The sequence below is a fragment of the Ovis aries genome, chromosome 7, assembly GCF_016772045.2.
Source record: "Ovis aries strain OAR_USU_Benz2616 breed Rambouillet chromosome 7, ARS-UI_Ramb_v3.0, whole genome shotgun sequence".
NCBI lineage: Eukaryota > Metazoa > Chordata > Mammalia > Artiodactyla > Bovidae > Ovis > Ovis aries.
Window position 1 is genome coordinate 75394772 of NC_056060.1, and position 26176 is coordinate 75420947.

General features: G+C 43.8%; 1 long non-coding RNA gene across 1 annotated transcript in view; it reads left to right on the forward strand.

The window, feature by feature from the left end:
- Positions 1 to 26176, forward strand: part of LOC121819990 (uncharacterized) — a 64122-nt gene that overhangs the window by 16735 nt on the left and 21211 nt on the right. The window contains exon 3 of the long non-coding RNA XR_009601268.1: positions 7119 to 7338. This is a non-coding gene — a long non-coding RNA (uncharacterized LOC121819990). The remainder of the gene's footprint in view (positions 1 to 7118; positions 7339 to 26176) is intronic.

Here is a 26176-nt window from a genome sequence, read left to right on the forward strand (position 1 = left end):
CTGCTTCTCTAGGTGAGTATTGCTTTTTATTTAGGCAGGGGTCTGAATCTATTGAGGGGAGAGCAGCTGGGTTTCACCCCTGGAGCATCTGGGGAGACCTATAAAGTTTATTGATTGACTTACTTAACTTACACTGGCTAATAATAAAACAACTAGATCCATCAATCAGCTCCCAGGCCCCCCTTGACAATGATTATAGCATGGATTGATTCCTCCTCAGAGATGGCAGTTTACGGAGAAAGTACCAAGGGGGTGGGGACGCAGATGCTACTTAGCGACATTCCAGGGCAGCACTGCCAGGAGCCACTTCTTGCCCAGGTGGGAGTCCCGGGGGAAGGCCCGGAATAGGCTGCCGTGACCTCTCCGGATAGAAAAGAGCTAGACAGTCCATCAGGAAGGTGGCAGAGGGCTGTCAGACTTCTGTTTGCCAGGTGACAATGGGCAAGTGAGTGAGGATATTGATAAGAGCAAGGAAGGAGAGGTGTAGGGAGAGGAGCGGCCAGCCAAGATAACTCAGGGGCCAGCACCCCTACCTTGAAGTCTGGAGCAGGGCCCTTTGGAGGGCACACTGCAGGCTTGCCCTTGTGCCAACAGGAAGGACTTGGAGGAGGAGTTATTCATCCCATTTACCAAGTGTTTCTATCGGCTTGAGAAGTAAGGCATGTCCTTACCTGAGGTTATTTGCAGCCTTGCTGGAAAGACAAGCTGTTGCCACTTGAATGAGATAATAACCTGAGATCTTGGATGATGAAATGCTATCAGTGACACACGTTCTAAGTGCTATGAGATTTCAGGAAAAGGGAACTCTGTGAGGCTTTGAGGGGCTGGGGAAAGTCTCAGAGAGATGATAAGACTTGAACTGGGCCTCCCTAATTCAAGAAGAGCAGATGAGTAAATCCATCTTGTAGAAATATGGCTTTCATTGTCTAAATGGGCAAAGAAATACTTAAGGACTGTGGAATAATGTGCACAGTAGTTAGATGTTAGAGCTCTGAAGTTAAAGTTTTGGTTCCAGCCTGGGAGTTTACCAGTTATTATTCATATGGACAAATAATTGAACATTTACAAGTTTTAGTTTTCTTGACTATAAAAGGGGGATAATAATAGTACTAACACGGTAAAGTGGCTGTAAAGATTAAATGAGACTAATGTTTGTAAAGCATTGAACACAGTGCCTGGAGCAGAGAAAACATTCAGTAAATGAAAATCATGACCACTAGTATTACTGTCAGTGGTGGTAATAATAGCTTTCTATTACCACCAGGTTGTCGAGTGCTTTGATTCCTTGTAGACTACTTGGAGGAATGGATAAAGGGTAAGAAGAGATTGTGTCTCTGTCCAGAGGGAAAGCATGTGTGTGTGTGTGTGTGTGTGTGTGTGTAAAGTCACTTCAGTCGTGTCTGACTCTCTGTAACCCCATGGACTATAGCCCGCCAAGCTCCTTTGTCCATGGGATTCTCTAGGCAAGAATACTGGAGTGGGTTGCTATTCCCTTCCCCAGGGGATCTTCCGGACCCGGGGATCAAACCTGCATTTCCTATGCTTTCTGCATTGGCAGGCAGGTTCTTTACCACTGTCTTTCCTAACAGCTCAGTTGGTAAAGAATCTGCCTGCAATGCAGGAGACCTGCATTGAGACCCTGGGTTGATTCCTGGGTTGAGAAGATCTGCTGGAGGAGGGATAGGCTATCTACTCCAATATTCTTGGGCTTCCTTTGTGGCTCAACTGGTAAAGAATCACCTGCAGTGCAGGAGATCTGGGTTTGATCCCTGGGTTGGGAAGATCCCCTGGAGAAGATGAAGGCTACCCACTCCAGTATTCTGACCTGGGGAACTCCACGGTCTGTATAGTCCACGGGGTTGCCAAGAATCAGACACGACTGAGTGGCTTTCACTTCACTTTACTTCTTTTCCTCTAGAGCCACCTGGAAAGCCTGGAAAAGCACACGGGGACTCATATTCAAAGTTTGAGCTTGCTTTCATCCAGTGGAAAGAACTTCCATGAAATTATTTCTTTATTTTCTTGGATTCAGAATGTCCTCCTGGCCAGCTGCCCCTCCCGTCCAGAGCCCAGCCGAGCTCCCTTCCTCATGAACATTCTCCTCATAGCTGTGGCCATCGGGCTCCCTCTTTCCCTATCGCCTGTGCTTCTCCAATGGCATGAACGGGGGCTGAACAAGGGCATCAACAGGAGTTGTCTCCTGCTAATCTCTTTTGTGGCTTTGTTGCATTTCCCCAACAAGGTGTGTGTGTCTCAGAAGTAGAAACTTAAAAGAATACATGCTCCATGGACCTTAGGAGAGTGATCGAAACTTGTTGAGGCTTCAGACTTTCTTCTCTGCCTAGACTGAAGTTTCTGTGCTCTCTCCCCTCCCACCCCCATTCCTTTTCACCAAGTCATGCTCAATTCCTGGACCCCAGACACCTGTGGGGTCCTGCCCTGGACCTCTGTGAACTTCTCAGGATGCTTGAGCCTCACCAGTGAGGAGCCCTACCGGGTAGGAACAGTGCCACTGGCCAGGCTGGGCTTCTGTGAATGACTGGAATGGAAGAAGTTGCCACTGTTCTGGGTCCAGGTTTTGGTGTAATTTCTAGCTTCTGTGGACTGGAAGAGAAGTTCCCAGAGAGGTGGCCAAATAGGTTGTAATAAGTTAAGTCCCAGTCGAGCCTGACAGCAGAGACAGAGTGTGGTCTATGCTGGGAGGCTGGGGAATGACAGCCTCGTCTTGCATTTCTTGTGGCTTTCCTTTAGGACTGGGAAGACTCCCCTGCACCTCTACATCATTCTTTTGAATCTTGTTTTTCAACAGTCTCCTGGAAAGAAGATTATTGGAACCATTTCTGTTCCTCTCATCCCTGTTTTATTCTCTAACCCCCAGGGTTAGGCTTAGAGGGAAGATTAACATGGAGATACATGGTAGGTGAGGAGAGAGAGGCTTCTGGACCATTAAAAGAAATGAAAGCCAAATGGGGAGCATATACGTCAGAAATAAGAGGCTTTCCTGGTGGCTAAGTGGTAAAGAATCTACCTGCCAACACGGGAGATGCGGATTCAATCCCTGGGTTGGAAAGATCCCCTGGAGAAGGAAATGGCAACTCATTCCAGCATTCTTACCCAGGAAATCCCATAGGCCACTCCAGTATTCTTACTTGGGAAATCCCATAGGCAGAGGAGCCTGGTGGGCTACAGTTCATGGGGTCGCTAAGAGTCGGGCAAGACTGAGTGACTTCACTTTCACTTTTCATTTTCATGCACTGGAGAAGGAAATGGCAACCCGCTCCAGTGTCCTCGCCTGGAGAATCCCAGGGATGGGGGAACCTGGTGGGCTGCCGTCTATGGCGTCGCACAGAGTCGGACACGACTGAGGCGACTTAGCAGCAGCAGCAGCATCTACTAAGCAACATCAGCACAAGGCCAGGTACACATAGGCTAGGGACAACCAGTCATATTAGCAAAGATAAAACTGAAGTCTGGCCTAAGTCTCTGCTTCTTTAAGGAGAGGCACTTTGGCCCAAATATCATGGTCATTATTCTATATATGGTAGATATTTCTGCAAGCTCATGCTGTCCTTTTTGACTATGTGAGGCCCTTACTTAGAACCCAAAGGGCAAGGAGAGGAGGCCCAGGAGCCCACTGAGGAGGTGGACAGTGGCATAACAGTAACCAGCCAGTTTAGGGCTTGGAGGGCAGAGATAAGTGACCCCTGACTTCTGCAAGCCCTCCTGAAAGGCACCATTAGAGATGGAGCAGGGGTGCAATGAGGAGTGTGTGCAGCATCAAGGTGTGAACTTGAAGCAGCCTGGAGAATAAATAGGTTGAAGAAACTCTAAGAGAAGACAACCCTTTGGGGATCCAACAGAGGCATATCCAGGAGCAGCGGCCTTCCACAGAAACAGTTACATAAAGGGGCTCCTAACCCTTCAGGAGATGAAAAAAAAACAATCTCCAGTGCAATACCAGAGTGCCTTGGGTGGTATTCACAGCACCTCCAGAGGTGGGGAAAGGAGCATGGTTCCTCACTCGCCCTCTAACTAGTTCTCCTTTGCTTTTTCCTGTGCAGACAAAAGTGGTAGGACTAATGAGCCCTCAGAATGGGAGAAAAATGGAACTTCCATCAGCAGTACTTTCAGCTAGTTGGGTGAGGATTAGGTAAGATATCCTAGAGAACAAGAAAGACATGGGCCACTTTCATTTTTTTCAGGTATATTTGAAAAAAAGGAGAAATGTCAAAACAGAATCACAAGAATTGTGATTAAAAAAAAAACTTTCATTTAATAAATTGGTATAATTTAGCACCAAAGGCACTGAGTTATTCACAAGATAATTATAGGGCTTTTAAAATATATGAATTTATAATGTATGACTGGCAGTCTGAGTTAGATAATGGGACAATGTGTTTCAGTTGTATGATGAACATCATCGTCTTTCAGTGTTGCTGCGGAGTAGCTCTGAGACTGTATGTGTAACCTCCTTTGGAGATGAATCAAAATTTTAAATCTGAAGCCTTTGGTTGACTTGGGATAAATAGTATCCCCACACAGTACTTGCCTCCCCAGTAGCCCTTGGATTAGCAGAAATAAGGAGTTTTTACATGGGAGTTTACAAGTGCAGCATTTTATAAAGACTTGGAAGACTTAGATAATATTTAATAAAGATCCCTTTGTTGAATTAGGGAGATTTTAAAGAAGGGATTATTATAGCTTTTGGGACAGTATTTGTGGGGAACCTTTTACCTCTAAGGGCCTAAATGTCTTGAAAGCATTGCCAGTGAGATTTAGTTAGACACATATATTCATGAAAAATCTAAAAAGATGGAGATAAAATTGCAAAATGGTGAAAGGAGAATTGTCCCTTCTCACCAATGTGTGTGTGTGTGTCACAAATGTTGTGACCCATTTCCAAGGTTTGGGCCTCACTTGTCCCTTATTCCTGCTGTGTCCAGTTCTGTGGGGTGCCAGCTAGTTCCCACAGGTGCAGCTGACCAGGCTGACCTCAGATCCACTTGGTATGGTCTCGCTTTCTGCCTTCAGGCCTCTGAGTAATGTTGTGGGTGGGGCCACATGGTAATGTGCTTAGCACACACATGGGTGACCGCAGACGTCCATGGGAAGAATCTTTGCCCAGTGATTGGGTGGCAGTGGAGAGCTGCTGACACCCCACTTCCCCCTTTCGGTTGTTGCTGAGACACCTTTCAGACAGTGACTCTCTGGTCTCCTTGGACAGTACAAGCTGAAGACTGGAGGCATGGCCACCTCCAGACACAGCTCTGTCTTATTTCTTTTTTCTTCCTGCATCAATTCCGTCCTCCCTCGCTTCCCCTCCTTTGATTGCATTCCCCAGAGAGCTTGCACTCAGGTCTCTGTTTTACGCTCTGCTCTCTGCGACCCCTAAATCCTTTTGTACAGGAGCTAGTGGTGCACTTGATCTTTTTATTTATTTATTTTTTTTGCACTTGATTTTTGGAATCTCAGTGCAAGAACTGAGACGGGAATTTGTCACAAGCCATCTATTGAAATTTCTTTTCTTTTTAATTTCTGATTATGTCATTTAACTGTGTTATCTCTCCTTCCTAGCCTTGAGTAACTTATAAATTTGATCATAAAATTTATTGGCTTTTCACAGAAAGCCATCAATAATCAACCTCTGTAACCTCATCTCAGGCTTCATTCTTGATAATTACCCTCCTGCAGCTTCACCTCCTACAAGTGCACAGACGGCCAGGCTCTTCCCTCTCAAGCTCTTGTACGTGTTCTTTTTCCTGGGTGGAATACTCGTCCCTCAGATTTTTCGTGTGGATAGTGCCCTATGATGCTTTGTTGGTTTTTTTAAGCCGCTAAGTTGTGTCTGACTCTTTCAGACCCCATGGACTGTAGCCCACCATGATCCTCTGTCCATGGGATTCTCCAGGCAAGAATATGGGATTCGGTTGGCATTTGCTTTTCCAGGGTATCTTCCTGACCTAGGGATCAAACCCATGTCTCCCCCATTAGAGGAGGATTCTTTACCACCGAGCCTCCAGGGAAGCCCCTATCATGCTTTAGGGCTTAGCTCAACTCTCACGCCTCAAAGGGGACCTCCACGACCACTGTGCTTACGTCAGATGGCACTCACCCACTCCATGGGTACCACGGATCCATTCATTTGTTTGCCTTTTTATTGTCCATTGCCCTAATTAGAATGAAATCTCCAGGAAGGCTGGGACGAATTCTCCAGGAAGTCTGTTTTCTTTGCTGTTGTCTCTAGCACCGGTCCAAGTTCTGACACCTGACGGGGGCTCAATCAGTTTTTGATACATCCTTTCCACTTCTGCACCGGATCCCATCCCCTCTCACCTTCTCAAGGGCATTGTGCCACTAACACTCCTCGCTATCATCATCATCCCTTATTAGGATCATTCCCATCAACAGACAAAACACACTATAATTTCTCCTACTTAAAAAAAAAGCAAAAAAAATAACTGCTCTTAACCCACATCCTTTTTCAGTTGACACACTACATATTTCATATGTTGTATTTGTTGTCTGTCTCCTGCATTAGATGAGAATCTCCACAAGGGAGAGGGTTGTGTCTGTCTGCGGCTGCATCTCTAATGCCTGGAAAACAGTGCTCACTCACTAAAAATGTGGTCAATGTATGCATCATTTTGCAGAATGAATGAATTTATGAAACAAAAGAGACTTTCTTAATCAATAGAGAAAAAAAATCAGTCTATATCTGGAGCAATGTCTAGATAGCTTAAAAGATAACATTCAACTAATAAGCAATATACATAAGAAAGATTTGCAGGGGTATGTAGTAGCTATCTAATTGTGTCAGTGATGTGGGGAAGAATTTTATTCCACTCTGAGGTACTGCCTTCTAATGTGGAAAGCTCAACAAGGCAGTTTAATGGAGAAAGGAAAAACTAGTGACAGGCTTCTGAGCATTAAGATAACAGCCAGCCTTGTCTTAGAGACGAAAAACTGAGGCTCAAAGGTAGTAATTTTTCTCAGTCTCTGTGTTCTCCCCTTTAATGGCCTAGGACATAATTATCTATAAAACATATCCAGATAACCAACTCACAGTAAAAGGGAAGTTGTTGTCCTTAGAAATTTAACACCACCAATTTCTTTTTAAGGCTGAGTGCCAAAGAATTAATGCTTTTGAACTGTGGTGCTGGAAAAGATTCTTGAGAGTCTCTTGGACAGCAAAAAGATCAAACCAGTCAATCTTAAAGGAAATCAACTGTGAATATTCATTGGAAGGACTGATGCTGAAGCTGAAGCTCCAATACTTTGGCTACCAGATACCAAGAGGCAACTCGTTGGAAAAGACCCTGATGCTGGCAAAAATTGAAGGTAAAAGGAGAAGGGGCGACAGAGGACGAGATGGTTGGATGGCATCACCGTCTCAACAGACATAGTTTGAGCAAACTCTGGGAGACAGTGAAGGACAGGGAAGCCTGACCTGCTACGGTCCATGGGGTCCCAAAGAGCCAGACACAGCTGAGTGAACAATTGCTTTCCGCAAACTTGACATGCAATAATAGAGCTGCCCAGGAGGTGGCGACTCGCCTTTCTCTCCAGGAGGTCTCCACAGTAGCAGGCCACTGAAGGGCGCAGAGCTACTGGGGCCTGGCTGGGTCAGCCAGGCAGGGCCTTCAGGGAGGAGAGCCCCTAAACAAGGCTCTGCCTCAGAATGCTCCATTCTTGTTGGCTAAACCCCCATAAGTAAAATAATTGCTACTGAAAAAGATACAGTTTTAAAGCTTCAGATGCAAAAGAACTACAGATCTGGGATGGTTGGCAGGTTCACAGTCGGGATATTTATCTCAAATTCAGGGAGTTTGAAAATCTAGGACAGCTCCTTGGCAACCCAGTACTGACGGTCCTTTTGTTTGACTTTTCTGAGGCAACAGCCTCTGAGAGCCAACCAGATTTTCTCCATGAGAGAGACTCAACCTGGCCAGCATTCTACCGCAGGAATTATGAACCTGAGATTTGGGGTCCACATGGGGTCACTCTGAGTCGTATACAACTGAGCAACTACCACACAACCCCTATAAAGGGGCGCTAGTGGTAAAGAACCTGCCTACAATGCAGGAGACCCAGGTTCCATCTCTGGGTTGGGAAGACCCCCTGGAGAGGAAATGGCCACCCACTCCAGTATTCTTGCCTGGAGAATCCCATGGACAGAGGATCCTGGTGGGCTACAGTCCATGGAGTCGCAAAGAGACACAACCGAAATGACTCAGCACGCACACACACAAGCACACACACACACAAGCACACACAACCCCTGCAACTGGGTGTGGGATCGTGTGTGAGGGTTGGAGGTGGGGGGTGTGTTGACAGATACTTACAGTTTCTAGAGAAGAAAGCGCATTGTTTTCATCAGTCTTTCACAGAGCTCCATGATTCAGAAAGAGGAACTACTCTGAAAATCTTCCAGCCTTTCTCCCCAGAGGCCTTGTGGACTCTTTACCCCACTCTGTCCCCTGAGATACTCCAGTTCTCCAGCTGTCATTGAGAGGGGCATCAGGGATTGGCAAAGAGACAGAAACATCAGTTATTTAAACAGAGAGGGTCATCTAATGATTGGAACTAAGTGTAAAGTTGTTATCTAGGTAACAGAAAAGGCAAAAAGAGTGCACTAAGGTATCACAGGGTCAGCAACTGCAGGAGCAGCCCCCACCCCTAGGACCAGGTGTGGGGAGAGGTGGGAAGTGTTAAAACTTAGAAACCTGAAATCAGATGTTGAGGAGGAGGTTCTGCTCAGCTGAGCTGGAATCTCTGAGCTACAGAGGGGTCCAGGTGGTTTGGGAGGGGAGAGTGGGGGAGGAAGGGTGTGGGAACCCGGTGTCTCCCGGGAGAGGGGAGTGTGACGAGGCTGTAAGTGTTGGGGAAATGGCGAACTGCATACACTCCTGCATAAAAACTGCGTACCCATTTTGCTACAAGATATGCCTTCACTGCCAGGGTGAAGTGGGGAGACTAGGCTAACATGGATAGGAACAGGAAACCCACGCAGGAAGGAACAAGCCCCTCCTTACTCCTCCAGCCATGCTGTCTCCCTCTCGGGTCTCCCATTGGAAGACTGAATCTGGAGCCAGTTGGCAAAGGTGAAATCTGATTTGCAGAGTCCCAGCATGGAGGAGCCTGGTGGGCTGCAGTCCATGGGGTTGCAATGAGTCGGGCAAGACTGAGCAACTTCACTTTGAATTTTCACTTTCATGCCTTGGAGAAGGAAATGGCAACCCATTTCAGTGTTCTTGCCTGGAGAATCCCAGGGACAGGGGAGCCTGGTGGGCTGCCGTTTATGGGGTTGCACAGAGTCGGACACAACTGAAGTGACTTAGCAGCAGCAGCAGCAGCAGCTCTAGATCACAAGGCTGAGTACAGAAAGCTAGGTTTGAAGCCCAAGCTGACATAGCTTCCTCCCCTTGACCTTCCCTCTACTCCGCAATCAAAGCCATAGTCAGCCCATCACTTGTCCTTTAGATTTTCTGTACCTGTGCACAGGGTCCCCTAAGCTTCGAGGAACACATATTACACTCTCTCAGTGGACAAGCTGATTCCTATTTTTCTAGGCTTGTGACAAGGGCCCTATACTTCCTTCTCCCCACCAGGGATGGGACTAGACTCACAATACAGCAACAACTTTGCCCAGAAACCCTCTTTTTTCATTTCCAAGCTCCTGGCTGTTTTGTCACTATGAATGAGGGGTACGATAGTAAACTGGTTTTCTCTGGCTTCCTCTCTTCCAAAGCCTGAACCGTTGTCTGAACCTCTCCTTGGAATGTGAGCTCTACTGCCTTCAAAATTTCTAACATCTTATTATATATGTACTCAGAAAAATGAATAGAGCAACGGGGTTGCCTTATTATTTTCAAATCATCAATATTCTTAGAGTTTTCAAGCCTCAGGAGAGCGGACCTTTTAGGTCCAGTGGGGACTATTCAGGTAGAGAAGAGATGCTATGAAACTTGCGTCAGGGTCTCGGAATTGTCTGTCGGCTGAAACCACTAACCTGTTTCTAATCCCTGGTAGGAGGATTGACAACTCTGGGATTGCTTCGGAGGACTATCACCTACCTCACTGCTTACTGTGAGGATTAAATGAGATCACATGTGCAAAAGTATTCTGTAAACTAGAAGGCAGAGGTGAGCTGGACTGTCGTGAGTATGGAAGCTTTAGTTCAGTTCAGTTGCTCAGTCATGTCCGACTCTTTGCGACCCCATGAATCGCAGCACGCCAAGCCTCCCTGTCCATCACCAACTCCTGGAGTTCACTCAGACTCACGTCCATCGAGTCTGTGATGCCATCTAGCCATCTCATCCTCTGTCATCCCCTTCTCCTCCTGCCCCCAATCCCTCCCAGCATCAGAGTCTTTTCCAATGAGTCAACTCTTCCCATGAGGTGGCCAAAGTACTGGAGCTTCAGCTTCAGCATCATTCCTTCCAAAGAAATCCCAGGGCTGATCTCCTTCAGAATGGGCTGGTTGGATCTCCTTGCAGTCCAAGGGACTCTCAAGAGTCTTCTCCAACACCACAGTTCAAAAGCATCAATTCTTCAGTGCTCAGCCTTCTTCACAGTCCAACTCTCACATCCATGCATGACCATAGGAAAAACCATAGCCTTGACTAGACGGACCTTAGTCGGCAAAGTAATGTCTCTGCTTTTGAATATGCTATCTAGGTTGGTCATCACTTTTCTTCCAAGGAGTAAGCGTCTTTTAATTTCATGGCTGCAGTCACCATCTCCAGTGATTTTGGAGTCCCAAAAATAAAGTCAGCCACTGTTTCTACTGTTTCCCCATCTATTTCCCATGAAGTGATGGGACCAGATGCCATGATCTTCGTTTTCTGAATGTTGAGCTTTAAGCCAACTTTTTCACTCTCCTCTTTCACTTTCATCAAGAGGCTTTTTAGTTCCTCTTCACTTTCTGCCATAAGGCTGGTGTCATTTGCATATGAGGTTATTGATATTTCTCCCAGCAATCTTGATTCCAGCTTGTGTTTCTTCCAGTCCAGCGTTTCTCATGATGCACTCTGCGTAGAAGTTAAATGACCAGGGTGACAATATACAGCCTTGATGTACTCCTCTTCCTATTTGCAACCAGTCTGTTGTTCCATGTCTAGTTCTAACTGTTGCTTCCTGACCTGCATACAGATTTCTCAAGAGGCAGGTTAGGTGGTCTGGTATTCCCATCTCTTTCAGAATTTTCCACAGCAAGGGGGCCTTGATTATCTAGAATTTCTAAAGATGCTTCAAAGCAGACACTTGTAGTTCAAAGAGGAAACTTTGCTTTTCAAAACTAGATCCAGAGCAAACAAAGAGATTGTTTGGCAAATGTATTTGAGAAAAAAAAAATACCCCTAGAGTATTAGCAACACTGAGAGATTACAGTAAAGCTGATAAGTATGGCCCCACCCATATGTTCCTGGCCTGCCCCAGGGTCATCTACAATGTGGTCCTCACTTACAGCAGCTTTCTGTTGCTTGTTGCCTGGAGGTATGCCCTGGTGCCTGGAGCATGTTTAGCCCTGAGGTCTACAGGGACCGAATGCCCCAGGAGCAACCTTTACTCTTGGGGTCTGTGTACCTAGGTCCACGGGGGAGCCCAGTAGGATAGAGCCCCCATCCCCCAACCAGTGGTGAGCGGCTCACTAACTCCCTTTGTTGACTTGTTTCCTTTCTTGTCTCACTTTCCCTACTCTCTCAAAGAACTTTCTGGAATCACCACCCCCATCAACTACTTGCAACTTGAATCTTTGCCCCAGAGTCTGCTCTTGGGAAGAACTCAAGCCATGGCAGAGAAGTCTGGAGGGCTTGCCTTTGGCAGGCAAGTGTAACGTATATTAGCTGAAAATTTATCTGTCAATACAGTTGTTGGGTGCTAAGCAAAATGGCTAAGTAGCAATAATAACTTCCAATTGTTGATAGTGTTTTTCATGCCAAGCATGATCCTAAGCTCCTTTCACATACCTCATTCATGTCACTTTGAAGGTCACTGTGAAGTGAAGTTGCTCAGTCACGTCTGACTCTTTGTGACCCCGTGGACTGTAGCCCACCAGGCTCCTCCATCCATGGGATTCTCCAGGCAAGAATACTGGAGTGGGTTGCCATTTCCTTTTCCAGGGGATCTTCCCGACCCAGAGATTGAACCCAGGTGTCTCACATTGCAGGCAAATGCTTTAACCTCTGAGCTACCAGGGAAGCCCCAACCTCATTCACAGTGACCTTCAAAGTGGGTGCTCTTCTTATTAGATGAGGAAACTGAAGTGCAGTGGCTTGCCAAAGTCATGTAACTTGTAAGTGAAAGAGCTGGGATTCTGACTCTGGGAATTTGATTCTAGAGCCCATACTTTTATCTACTCAGCATAGTTTCCAAACTATTGGCCACTGAATAAGCAAAGAGCCAAAGAGCCTGGCTCCATTCCTCATGTGTTTTAAAAGGCCTAACTCAAGGGTTGCTGAAAGACAGAGGGTATAGTAAGATGAGTGTAGGTTTGAGAATTCAAAACCACATTTTACCTCCACTTATCAGCATTGTGGCCTTGAACAAATCACTTCTCCTCTGACCCTCAGTTTGGACGGGGGAGCCTGGTGGGCTGCCGTCTATGGGGTCGCACAGAGTCACACACTACTGAAGTGACTTAGCAGCAGCAGCAGCAGCATGGGGTGGCAGAGCTTGGTGAAAAATAATGCCTGACTCATGGGACTACAGTCAGCATCAAATGAGATGATGCTTGTGGAGCACTGGAACTCCAAGCATGATGGACAATTTTGGATGCTATGACATCGGTAACGGGCTCTCAGCTCCCTCCTCTGCAGATCACTATCCCTTTTAGCCCAGCTCCCAGGGCCCAGGACTCTCACCTGCTGCTTCCTTAAAGGAGTTAGGATGTAGGTGACAGAGGATAGGACTTTGGAATCTGACAGGCAGGGATTTGAGTGTCATAGTCTTTGCTGTCTCTATCTTAAAAAAACAAACAAACAAACAAAAAAAACCTCTGGACAGTTATTGAATGTCTCCATGCAGTCCTCCATTTTCTCATCTATACAATGGGGATAATAAAACAGGACTGTAGAAAAGGTTAAATAAGGCAGTGCATACAAGTACTTAGCACAGTCCAGCACATCTTAGTGCTCCAAACATTGTTCAGTTCAGTCACTCAGTCGTGTCCGACTCTTTGCGACCCCGTGAACCGCAGCACGCCAGGCCTCCCTGTCTATCACCAACTCCTGGAGTTTACCCAGACTCATGTTCATTGAGTCGGTGATGCCATCTAACCCTCTAATCCTCTGTCGTCCCCTTCTCCTCCTGCCTTCAATCTTTCCCAACATTAGGGTCTTTTCAAATAAGTCAGCTCTTCACATCAGGTGGCCAAAATATTGGAGTTTCAGCTTCAACATCAGTCCTTCCAGTGAACACTTTCAGATATTCAAGCTGGTTTTAGAAATGGCAGAGGAACTAGAGATCAAATTGCCAACATTTGCTGGATCATCGAAAAAGCAAGAGAGTTCCAGAAAAACATCTATTTTTGCTTTATTGACTATGCCAAGGCCTTTGAGTGTGTGGATCACAATAAACTGTGGAAAATTCTGAAACAGATGGGAATACCAGACCACCTGACCTGCCTCTTGAGAAACCCGTATGTAGGTCAAGAAGCAACAGTTAGAACTGGACATGGAACAGCAGACTGGTTCCAAATAGGAAAAGGAGTACGTCAAGGCCATATCTTGTCACCCTGCTTATTTAACTTCTATGCAGAGTACATCATGAGAAATGCTGGACTGGATGAAGCACAAGCTGGAATCAAGACTGCTGGGAGAAATATCAATAACCTCAGATATGCAGATGACACCACCCTTATGGCAGAAAGTGAAGAAGAACTAAAGAGCCTTTTGATGAAAGTGAAAGAGGAGAGTGAAAAAGTTGGCTTAAAGCTCAACATTCAGAAAACGAAGATCATGGCATCTGGTCCCATCACTTCATGGGAAATAGATGGGGAAACAGTGGAAACAGTGGCTGACTTTATTTTGGGGGGCTCCTAAATCACCGCAGATGGTGATTGCAGCCATGAAATTAAAAGACGCTTACTCCTTGGAAGGAAAGTTATGACCAACCTAGACTGCGTATTAAAAAGCAGAGACATTATTTTGTCAACAAAGGTCAGTCTAGTCAAGGCTATGGTTTTTCCTGTGGTCATGTATGGATGTGAGAGTTGGACTGTGAAGAAAGCTGAGCGCCGAAGAATTGATGCTTTTGAACTGTAATGTTGGAGAAGATTCTTGAGAGTCCCTTGGACTGCAAGGAGATCCAACCAGTCCATCCTAAAGGAGATCAGTCCTGGGTGTTCATTGGAAGGACTGATGTTGAAGCTGAAACTCCAATAGGTACTGTTATTAATAGTACTGTTATTACTGTTGATTTTATGAGAGAAAAATAGGGACGGAATATAAAGACAGGCAAAGTCTGACTGATTTTACATAATATGTAAGAAGAGAATTATTAGCAGTTTCCATCTACTTAAGAGAAAGTGAGAACGCCTCAATCTGTCATTGCATTCCTGTTTAACATTCAAATTCTGTACATCTTGCTGGAGAAAAGGATAAAGTTCTGAAGAAAAAATAGTTTTGAAAGCAACAATTTACATCAAATGATAATGAAACAAATGATACACAAAAGATGAAATCCGTGACAGTGAATACACTTGCATGCCTCATAAGTAAACAGAAGCTTTTCTTTCTGAATCTTGCTCCCTCCCAACTCCCCAAATCAAACCAAGTGTGTGTGTGTATGCTTGTAGAGGGAGGGGACCAGCTGGGGGAGTGCAATGTACTGACTCGGGAAGGCAAAAGCAGGGCTAGAAAGACCTCCCTCCGAAGCCAGGCATGGACTCTGAAAGGAGCAGGTCAGGGCAGAAGTGTGGGCAAGGAGGGCAAAAAGACTGGAGACACAGGCAGTAAATGGTGAAAAAGAAAGCTGGCGAGGGCCTCCTACCTTGTGGCTGGCACCGGAGGGATTGCTTCCCTCCTCCTGGGCACCAGGCCTCATTGGAGCGGACCTGCTGGGTCTCCCCACCCTGTGCTTAGGGGGGCAGAAGTGCCTATTGGAGACTCAGCACTTGTTAACTTGTCACCGCATCAAAGAAGAGAGAGAGATCTGACATTTCCCCAGTCCCCAAAAGTGAAATAAGAAAGGGTTCTTTACTTTCAGGGCCGTATCCTGAATGACAGAGGTCATTTTTTGCAACTGATCTGTGTGGGCGCAGGCTTCTAATTGTTTCCTGAATTACCTGCTATCTATTAGCCATCTGGCCGCTTGCCAGAGTATGCTAATGTCTCCAGAGTTCCTGGCCTGGAGTTTTGAGGAGCAGATTTCTTGCTTTGTCTTTGGGAATGTAGGACTTGGAGTGCAGGCCCTGTGAGTCCCGCTGGCAGAAGCTCTGTCCTCTCCTCTGCCCTTAGCTGTGCTGAGGGCAATGCCCAGGCACAGGGCACAGCTCCCAGCTGTGCCTGAGAGAATGCCCAGGAGCCTAGTGCACAGTCATGCCGATGCCCATGTGGAACAGCATCTCCTCTTTCTCCTGGACCCTGGACTCCACACCTGTAGGAGATTTGGCTTTATCAGAATGTCCTGGAAACCCTTCTTAGCAAAAGGTTTTTTGGAGTTGATGTCATTTGCTTAGAGAACAAGGAAACTCTTCAAATAATCTTTTGTTTGGGGAGAAGAGAGTAAGAAGGGTGTGAGAATTCAATAGGCCTGTTCTTCTGTTGAGTAAGGGCAGAGCTTGGCCATCACCCAGGGGGGCTGAGTATGCTCAACATCAGTTACAGTCATGACCTTAAAAACACACAGTGAAACGTCGTCATGTGGGAAGGGTGCACAAACATACGGCATCATTCATCTTCTTGTTATAAAGGCAGCATGTGTTCATTATTTTAAAATTTAGAAACTCTGGAAAAGCAAAAAGAAAAAAAATTCAGAATTTCATTTCTCTAAGATAATTATTGTTAACCTTTTGGTGTATTTTCTACCTTTCTTTTTCTCTTCTATTTTATACCTGTTTATGAAAAAAAAAAGTGTCTTTTGATTAAAAAATACAAAGACATTTTGTGAATACAGAACAACTTGTCTTGTTCTGTGCCCCACCCCCTCTGCCCCAGCTCTCCTCCCCATCATTCCATCCCAGGTGTCTTTGCTTGGTCCTCCCTCAGGCTCTGAATTCCTTCTGGGTCATGACCCTCCTATTGAAGTCTAACCAGCTTTCTTGATGGTATCATCCAGACCTATGTTATTTGGTACAATCTTATGCCATGGACTGCTAGCCCCCACCTATACTCCAGATTGGAAATCAGCAAACTTTTTCTGTGAAGGATCAGATAGGCTGTGCAGGCCATATACAGCTCTGTTGCAACTACCCAACTCTGCTGTTGTAGCATGAAATCAGCCAGAGACAAATATGTAAATGGATGAGCAAGGTTATGTGCCAATAAAACTTTATTTATGGATGCTAAAAAAAATACAGTGGTGCCATCCAATCTTTTGGAAGTGTCTGAAGGATATATTCTTTAGCACCAGAGTTTATGATTAGCTCTATGGTAATCCTCAGAGAACTTCTTTTATGGGGCTAAGATAGAACAGAGCTCACATACCAGCAGGACTGGTTCCAAAGGACTAAAATCCAGGACCTTTGGTTTTAAGCATTTATTTTCATTTATGTGCATATGGAGAAAGAGGACCAGGTGGAACTGCCTAGAAGTAGAGAAAGTGTACCTGTCAATTTACTTGATCAAAAACCAAGCAGGCAAATATTGGACCAGCTCTCCAATGGTAAACATTTAGAAAACTAGACAAAGTGTATGAAACCACTGTTTTCACAAATTTCAGACATTTGCTGAGAGAATGGAAGCCAAATGAGGTGATCCCTAGATTGCTTCTGCATTTTGCCTAGAAGCACATTCCAGACCACAGTGCAGGGATGGAAAACAAGCAGGCCGTGGGAATCGAATCTTACTGAGTGGAGCAGACAAAGACCAGGGGAGGCTGAGTCAGCTGGAATTTGCCAGACAGAGAACCAGGAAGAAGAGCACCGCTCAGAGGAAGAACTGCAGAAGGCTTTGCTGGAGTTCTTAAAAGGATTTGGCTGAATCCTAGAACACAAGCATAGTTTTCATGATTTGGGGAAAAAAGCAACTATGGGGGAAAGAACAAGTACTGGGGAGCTGCAGACTGAACGCCTCCAGAAGCTTGTACGTGATTGGAGTTGCTGAGCTCTAATCAGCTAGAATAAAGAGGCCACACTGAACATCTGGAATATTCAGTCAAGACCTTAGAAAAGCAAGACGTTGGGAATGAGACCCAAATAGCCCTGCACTAAAGGTCACTCAAGATCAGCCCCAACAAAGCTTGCAAACTCATAATGATCTGTAAAAGACTTTGACCACCAGAACAAAATTCAAAACTCTTTGAAGGAAGAAAAAGAAATCGGTCCCTCAACAGTGTAACATTTACAATGTCCCGCATGTCTTAAAACAGTTACTTGACATACAAAAAAGAGAGAGAGAAGTCAAAAAATGAGAGATATGAGGCAATTAGCAGTTGAGACCCTTTTAAAGCATTATAAGTATGCTAAAGGATTTGAAGGAAAACATAACCAAGAGAGAAATAGAAACTATAAAAAGAAACCAAATGGAACTTTTAGAAGTAAAAAATGCAACATCTAAAATGAAAAATTAGATACCGCAAAGGAAAAATATTAGTGAAATTTAAAACACAGTAATAGAAACTATTCAAACTGAAGCACACCAAGGAAAAAGAATGAACAAAAATGAACGAAGTTTCAATGACCTATGGAAAAACATCACAAAGTCTGACTTACATACGTTGGTAGTAACAAAACAAGGGGAGGGACTTCTCTTGATGATGCAGCGGTTAAGAATCCACCTGCCTAATGCAGGGAACGCAGGTCTTGAGCCCTTATTCAGGAAGAGCTCACGTGCCTCGGGGCTGCTAAGCCTGATGTCACAACTACTGAGCCCACGCTCTAGAGCCGGGGAGTTGCAACTACTGAGGCTCGCACACCTTAGAGAGGCCGCCACAGGGAGAAGCGCACACACCACAGCCAGGGAAATCCCTCAAGCAGCAACAAAGACCGCACACAGCCAAAAGTGAAATAACTACCACCACTACTACTATTACTACTAAGTCGCTTCAGTCGTGCCCGACTCTGTGCGACCCCATAGACGGCAGCCCACCAGGCTCCCCCGTCTCTGGGATTCTCCAGCCAAGAACACTGGAGTGGGTTGCCATTTCCTTCTCCGATGCATGAAAGTGAAAAGTGAAAGTGAAGTCGCTCAGTTGTGTCCAAAAAACAAGGAGAGAAGTGGAAAATATTTTTGAAAAAGTAATGGGTGAAAAAAATTTTTTAATTTTGACTCACAGATTCAAGGAATTCAACCACGCAGGATATACATAACTGCACAGGGACACAGAAGGACCTTATGGGGTGATAAAGTGTTTTGCACCTTGACAGCAATGGTAATGGTGGCAGTTGTGGAAGTATGTGTGTTTGGATTTTAGAAGTCATGAATTCATGTAACACATTCAATCCCAATCCAGCATATCTCATAAATGTATCTCCATGGTACGAACACTTCTCCATGGTGAGAAGCCTGGCTCCCAACAACATTGACATGTATATTCATTTGCCCATTGTTTCAGAATTTTGCTGTACTACTAGAAGATATAATACTATAGAAAATAAACTGAAAAAGTTTAAAATTTTGTTTTCACTAGATTGAGTGTATATAATCAAAATATTGTGCTCAAAAATTCTCTGGATTAATTTCCCCCCCTCACTTCAGTAAGATTATGTTATACTTTTAAAATATATTTGTATACCTGTCAGAGTCCAGTCAGGAGGTAGAAACCACAAAAGTTATTTTAACAGACAGAAATTAATATAAATATTTGTTAATTAGGTATTAATAAGTAGGTACCTAAACAGATTTAAAAAGAACTTTAAGGCAGCAGTTCCCAAACTTTTTGGTTTCAGGAGTTTTAAAAATACTTTTACAAACTCACTGAGGACCCCAAGGAGCTCATATGTTGGCTAAAGCCTGTGGTATTTATCACCAGTAAGCTCAGTTGGTAAAGAATCCCACTTCAGTATTCTGGCCTGGAGAATTCCACGGGCTGTATAGTCCATGGGGTCTCAAAGAGTCGGACATAACTGAGCAACTTTCACATTCAACATACGCATTTATCACCAATGTTAGAAAATAAAACTGAGAACTTTTCTGCAACATTTATTTTTAAAAAAATTTAAAAACAACAGGCAAGGTAAGTGGAGAAAATGTGTAGTGAAAAGATGGATATAGGGTATAAACTTCCAGTTGTAAGATGAGTATGTTCTGGAGATCTAATGTATAGCATAGTGACTTCAGTTAACAATGATGTTTTCTATACTTGAAAGCTGCTAAGAAAGTAGATCTTAAAAGTTTTCACACCACACACACACACACACACACACACACAAACACACACACACAATGGTGAGTATGTGAGGTGATGATGTGTTAATTAACCTTATTGTGGTAATCATTTTGCATGATACATGTATATCAAATCATTGCATTCTACCCCTTAAACTTCCAATGTATGTCAATTATATCTCAATAAAGCTGAAAATAAAAACATCTGGCTCAGCTGGTAAAGAATCTGCCTACAATGCAGGAGACCTAGGTTTGATCCCTGGGTTGGGAAGATCCTCTGGAGAAGAGGACAGCTACCCATTCCTTGGAAGAAAATCTATGACCAACCTAGACAGCATATTGAAAAGTAGAGACATCGCTTTGCCAACAAAAGCCCATCTAGTCAAAGCTGTGGTTTTTTTGAGTAGTCATGTACAGATGTGAGAGTTGGACTATAAAGAAAGTTGAGCACTGAAGAACTGATGGTTTTGACCTATGGTGTTGGAGAAGATTCTTGAGAGTCCCTTGGACTGCGAGGAGATCCAACCAGTCCATCCTAAAGGAAATAGGTCCTGAATATTCTTTGGAAGGACTGATGCTGAAGCTGAAACTCCCAATATTTTGGCCACCTGTTGCAAAAACTGACTCACTGGAAAAAGACCCTGATGCTGGGAAAGATTGAAGGCAGGAGGAGAAGGGGATGACAGAGGATGAGATGGTTGGATGGTATCACCAACTCAATGGACATGAGTTTGAGTAGGCTCCGGGAGTTGGTAACAGACAGGGAAGCCTGGTGTGCTGCAGTCCATGGGGTTGCAAAGAGTTGGACATGACTGAGGGTCTTTCACTTTCATGTTAACAGAAATAACATATTTTTATGAAAAACAACTATATAAAAATTTAGTGGGGAGAGTGGCATTATTTAGCATTTTTGTAAACCTTTTTCATATCTGGCTTAATAGAAGTCAGCTGGATACTTGTATCTGTTTCTGCATTCAGTCTAAGATATGTTGTTTTGGTCAAAATATGTGAAGAAAATCCATATCTAGCTATATAGACATGTAGTTAGAAAAGGAAGGATATTTTAATAGACTTTTCAGATAATAATTATTGTATTTTTAGATATTGCAGCAAAACTAGACAAATAGTAGTTTCTTAAACATTGGTTGCAATGTATAATCTAAAACTATATCTAAAAAACATTTTGTTAATCTGTTATATTAAAACCCATTGGTCTGTCTTGCAGTTTGAAAGGATCTTTTCCTCATGCATGATTTAGTAATTGCATGCATTGGTCATTGGAAAATATCAGTTGACTTCATAATGCAGGTATTTCAAATGTTGCCATATTTCATTATACATCATTCAAAAAAGTTCCTATTTGTTAATATCATCGCAAATCTCATCAGAAAAGTTTTTAAAGTATTGGAAACTATCAAGCTCACAATGGCAGATGCATATATTCCAAATTTTTAAATTTAGTTTAGAAGCTCATATTTTGTCATTGGCAGCTGACAGTGACAAAAAACTGTCAGTTGTTTTCCTTGAAGTGACAGGCTTACTTTGTTCATTTTTGAGAAAAGTCTGCTTAATGTCCAAATCTGAGTAACCAGAGTTTGCCTGTTCATTGGTGTGCAATGAAAACTATGGCTAGTGCAGCTAACTGAAACAATTGTGCAAGCGCTATTCCTTGAGACAGTCATAATATCACATTTTACTCTACAGCACAAATGTTTCAGTTATCATAAGAATATTGAAGTTGTTGACTAAAAAGATGCACAATGTGAGAGTTGTTAGTTAAGTTTTATTTGGGGCAAAGTGAGGACTACAGCCAAGCAGACTGCACCTCATATAGCTCTAAGAGACTGCTCTAAAGAGGCAGTGGGAAAAGGTCAATAGATAAGATTTTGGTGAAGGGGGGAGTTCAGTGCAATCAACACTTTACAAAATGTTTTCTGCTAGTCATGAGGAGCTGATGTCACCATGAAGGGATTTAGTGCTTTTCTAGATGTGAAGAGATGCAAGATCATGAAATGAGTTCCTGAAAATGTCTAACTGTCTAAAGACCTGCTACGCCAGTTTCCTCTTGGCAAGTGCCAATTTGTAGTCAACAAAAGGATCTGAATATAAGAATCATGATTTAATAAAGTTACTCATTTTACTGCTTTGTCAAGTGTTATTCTTAAGTAGAACTGGATTTTTTTCCCCTGAAAGTACATAGTGGTAAAAAATACAATGACTGCTAGTGTGGCACTCCCTTTATTCATGTTAAAGGGTCAACAGTCTTATTCACTATGCCTTAGGCACCATCAGTGCAAATGTCAACACAGAAAAAGGAAAAGAATGTCTTACGATTATTTTGAAAATATTTTCGACCTCATGGATCCCCTGAAAGGGCTCAGGGACCCTCCAGAGGGATCCACAAACCACACTCTGAGAACTGCTACTCTGAGTTCTCATAGTAGCAACAATAGAAAGCAGTTACCACGCTTACTGCTGAGAGAATAAAAGGAGGAAGTTGAATTTTTTTTAATGGCTTTACAATGCTGTGTTAGTTTCTGTTGTAAAATGGAGTGAGTCAACTATGTACATACGTATATCCCCTCCTTTTTGGACCTCATTCCTACCCCTGCTTCCCCATCCCACTCCTCTACGTCATCACAGAGCACCAAGCTGAGCTTCCTGTGCTTTACACGGTAATGTCCATATGTCAGTATTTTTGAAACTCAGAAACTTAGAAAGGAATTGTGGAATTGAAACTCAGAGCTCCTCTGAGGGAAAGGGGACACTTGGCTAGGACTGGCTTCTGTGACTTCCTTGAAGGGGCCTTTAGGATTGGAAACTTAAGAGCTTGAAAAGAGGGTGCCTGCTGGTTGGTGCTGGTGTCTCTAAAATGATGTAATGAGGCTAATTTTTTAAGTGTTGGAAAAACTGTAAGCTGCATTTCACTGCTGCTATGAGAAGGAACTCTGCTGCCAGGGTGAAGATGAGGCTGCAGTGAGACTCTCAGGAATTGCCACCAGAGAGGCAAACAAGTTCTCTCTTGGCTCTGCTAGGTGGAGCTCAACAGAGAGGCAGCAGGCAAAGTGGAAATGTGGTTTGCAGAACCTTTGCTCCAATTTCACAAAGCAGAGTACAAAAGGCTGGGCTTGGAACTTAGAGACACTAGCAGGCATATTTGGACTTATTTGCTCTTGTTAGCATTCAGTTCAGTTCAGTCACTTAGTTGTGTCCGACTCTTTGCAACCCTATGGACTGCAGCATTTCAGGCCTCCCTGTCCATCACCGATGCCCAGAGTTTACTCAAATTTGTGTTCGTTGAGTCGGTGATACCATCCAACCATCTCATCCTCTGTTGTCCCCTTCTCCTTCCACCTTCAATCTTTCCCAGCATCAGGGTCTTTTCCAATGAGTCAGTTCTTCACATTCAGTGGCTAAAGTATTGGAGTTTCAGCTTCAGCATCAGTCCTTCCAATGGATATTCAGGACCTATTTCCTTTAGGATTGCCTGGTTGGATCTCCTTGCAATCCAAGGGACTCTCAACAGTCTTCTCCAACATCACAGTTAAAAAGCATCAGTTCTTTGGTGCTCAGCTTTCTTTATAGTCCAACTCTCAAATCTGTACATGACTACTCAAAAAACCATAGCTTTGGCCAGACAGACATCTATTGGCAAAGTAATGTTCTCTGCATTTTAATATGCTGTCTAGGTTGGTCATAACTTTTCTTCCAAGGAGCAAGTGTCTTTTAATTTCATGGCTCAAGTCACCATCTGCAGTGATTTTCGAGTCCAAGAAAATAAAATCTCTCACTGTTTTCATTGTTTCCCCAACTATTTGCCATGAAGTGTTGGGACCAGAGGCCATGATCTTAGTTTTCTGAATGTTGAGCTTTAAGCCAACTTTTTCACTATCCTCTTTCACTTTCATCAAGAGGCTCCTTAGTTCTTCTTCACTTTGTGCCGTAAGAATGGTGTCATCTGCATATCTGAGGTTATTGATATTTCTCCCAGCAATCTTGATTCCAGCTTGTGCTTCAAGCAGTCCAGTGTTTCTCATGATGTACTCTGCATAGAAGTTAAATAAGCAGGGTGACAATATACAGCCTTGAGGTACCCCTTTCCCAATTTGGAACCAGTCTGTTGTTCCATGTCCAGTTCTAACTGTTGCTTCTTGACCTGCATACAGATTTCTCAGGAGGCAGGTCAGGTGTTCTTGGGACTCCCATCTCTTTCAGAATTTTCCACAGTTTGTTGTGAGCCACACAGTCAAAGACTTTGGCATAGTCAATAAAGCAGAAGTAGATGTTTTTCTGAAATTCTCTTGCTTTTTAAATGATTCAATAGGTGTTGGCAATTTGATCTCTGATTCCTCTGTCTTTTCTAAATCCAGCTTGACCATCTGAAAGTTCTTGGTTTACATACTGTTGAAGCCTAGCTTGGAGAATTTTGGTGTTACTTTGCTAGCATGTGAGATGAGTGCAATTGTGTGGTAGTTTGAACATTCTTTGGCATTGCCTTTCTTTGGGATTGGAATGAAAACTGACCTTTTCCAGTCCTGTGGCCACTGCTGAGTTTTCCAAATTTGTTGGCATATTGAGTGAAGCACTTTCACAGCATCATCTTTTAGGATTTGAAATAGCTCCACTGGAGTTCCATCACCTCTACTAGCTTTGTTCGTAGTGATGGTTCCTAAGGCCCACTTGACTTCACATTCCAGGATGTCTGGCTCTAGGTGAGTGATCACACCATCATGATTGTCTGGATTGTGAAGATCTTTTTTTGTACAGTTCTTCTGTGTATTCTTGCCATCTCTTCTTAATATCTTCTGCTTCTGTTAGGTGCATACCATTTCTGTCCTTTATCGTGCCCATCTTTGCATGAAATGTTCCCTTGGTATCTCCAGTTTTCTTGAAGAGATCTCTAGTCTTTCCCATTCTGTTGTTTCCCTCTATCTCTTGGCACTGATCACTTAGGAAGGCTTTCTTATCCCTCTTTGCTATTCTTTGGAACTCTCCATTCAGATGGCTATATCTTTCCTTTTCTCCTTTGCCTTTCACTTCTTTTCACAGCTATTTGTAATGCCTCCTCAGAGAACCATTTCGTCTTTTTTCTCCTGGGAATGGTCTTGATCCCTGTCTCCTGTACAATGTCACTCACCTCTGTGGATAGTTCTTCAGGCACTCTGTCTAACAGATCTAATCCCTTGAATTTATTTGTCACTTCCACTGTATAATCATAAGGGATTTGATTTAGGTCATACTTGAATGGTCTAGCGGTTTCCCCTACTTTCTTCAATTTAAGTCTGAATTTGGCAATAAGGAGTTCATGATCTGAGCCACAGTCAGCTCCCAGTCTTGTTTTTCCTGACTGTATAGACCTTTTCCATCTTTGCTGGAGCTTCTCCAGCTTTTAGATTTTCTCCTATCTTTATTAAACTTTATTTTTTTACTACATAGAACATTAATAAGCTTCAAAAGAACCAAAAATATACATAAAAGTGTGCCCAGAGATGTATCCTCACTATAGTTTTTCCGGTAGTCATGTATGGATGTGAGAGTTGGACTATAAGGAAAGCTGATCACCAAAGAATTGATGCTTTTGAACTGTGGTGTTGGAGAAGACTCTTGAGAGTCCCTTGGACTACAAGGAGATCAAACCAGTCAATCCTAAAGCAAATCATTCTTGAATATTCTTTGGAAGGACTAATGCTGAAGCTGAAACTCCAATACTTTGGCCACCTGATGCAAAGAACTGACTCATTGGAAAAGACCCTGAGGCTGGGAAAGATTGAAGGCAGGAGTAGAAAGGAATGACAGAAGATGAGATGGTTGGATGTCATCACCAACTCAGTGGATATGAGTTTAAGTAAGCTCTGGGAGTCGGTGATGGATGGGGAAGCCTGGCGTGCTGCAGTCCATGGGGTCACAGAGTCGGACAGGACTGAGCGACTGAACTGAACTGAACTGAACTGAACTGACTGATGGGTGAGGGTTGCAGGTATGTGACTTTCTTCTGATCGGTTGGTGGTGAGGTAACAGGGAGGTATTACAGGAATCTCAATCATCAGCCTTTTGGTTCCAACCAGTCTGGAATCTTAGCATGTACTTACTATCTCCCATCTGGGAGGAGCCTTAGTTCCTACAGAACAACTCAAAGATCTGTATTAGATTGTTATGTATATCCCTTGAGGAGAAATTAAGATTCTGTTTTGTTGCTTCACTATTATTTCCTGACTGTTTTTCTTTAGTTTCTGCTTTCCCTGACTTTCCTAACAGTAACGGCTTGAATCTGCCCTTTGGAACTCAGGGAGGCTTTTCTTACAAATAAGAAATGGAAGACACAAACATATTTTTGTACTTGGGAGGGTCCCAGAGGACCCAGCTTCTGTGGTGGCTAAGACAGTAAAGAATCTGCCTGCAATGTGGGAGATCTGGGTTTGATTTGTTGACTAAAAAAAGTTTTGCGAGTTAAGTTTTACTTGGAGCAAAGTGAGGACTGCAGGCCCAGGAGGCAGCCTCTCAGAGAGCTCTGAGAGGCTGCTCCTAAGCAGCAGTGGGGGAAAGTCAATATATAATGTTTCGGTGAAGGGGGAGTTCAATACTAGGAAGTACTCATTTTACAAAAGGTTTCTTGTTAGTCATGAGGATCTGATGTCACCATGAAGGGATTTAGAGCTTCTCTACATATGAGGAGATGCAAGGATGGAGATCAT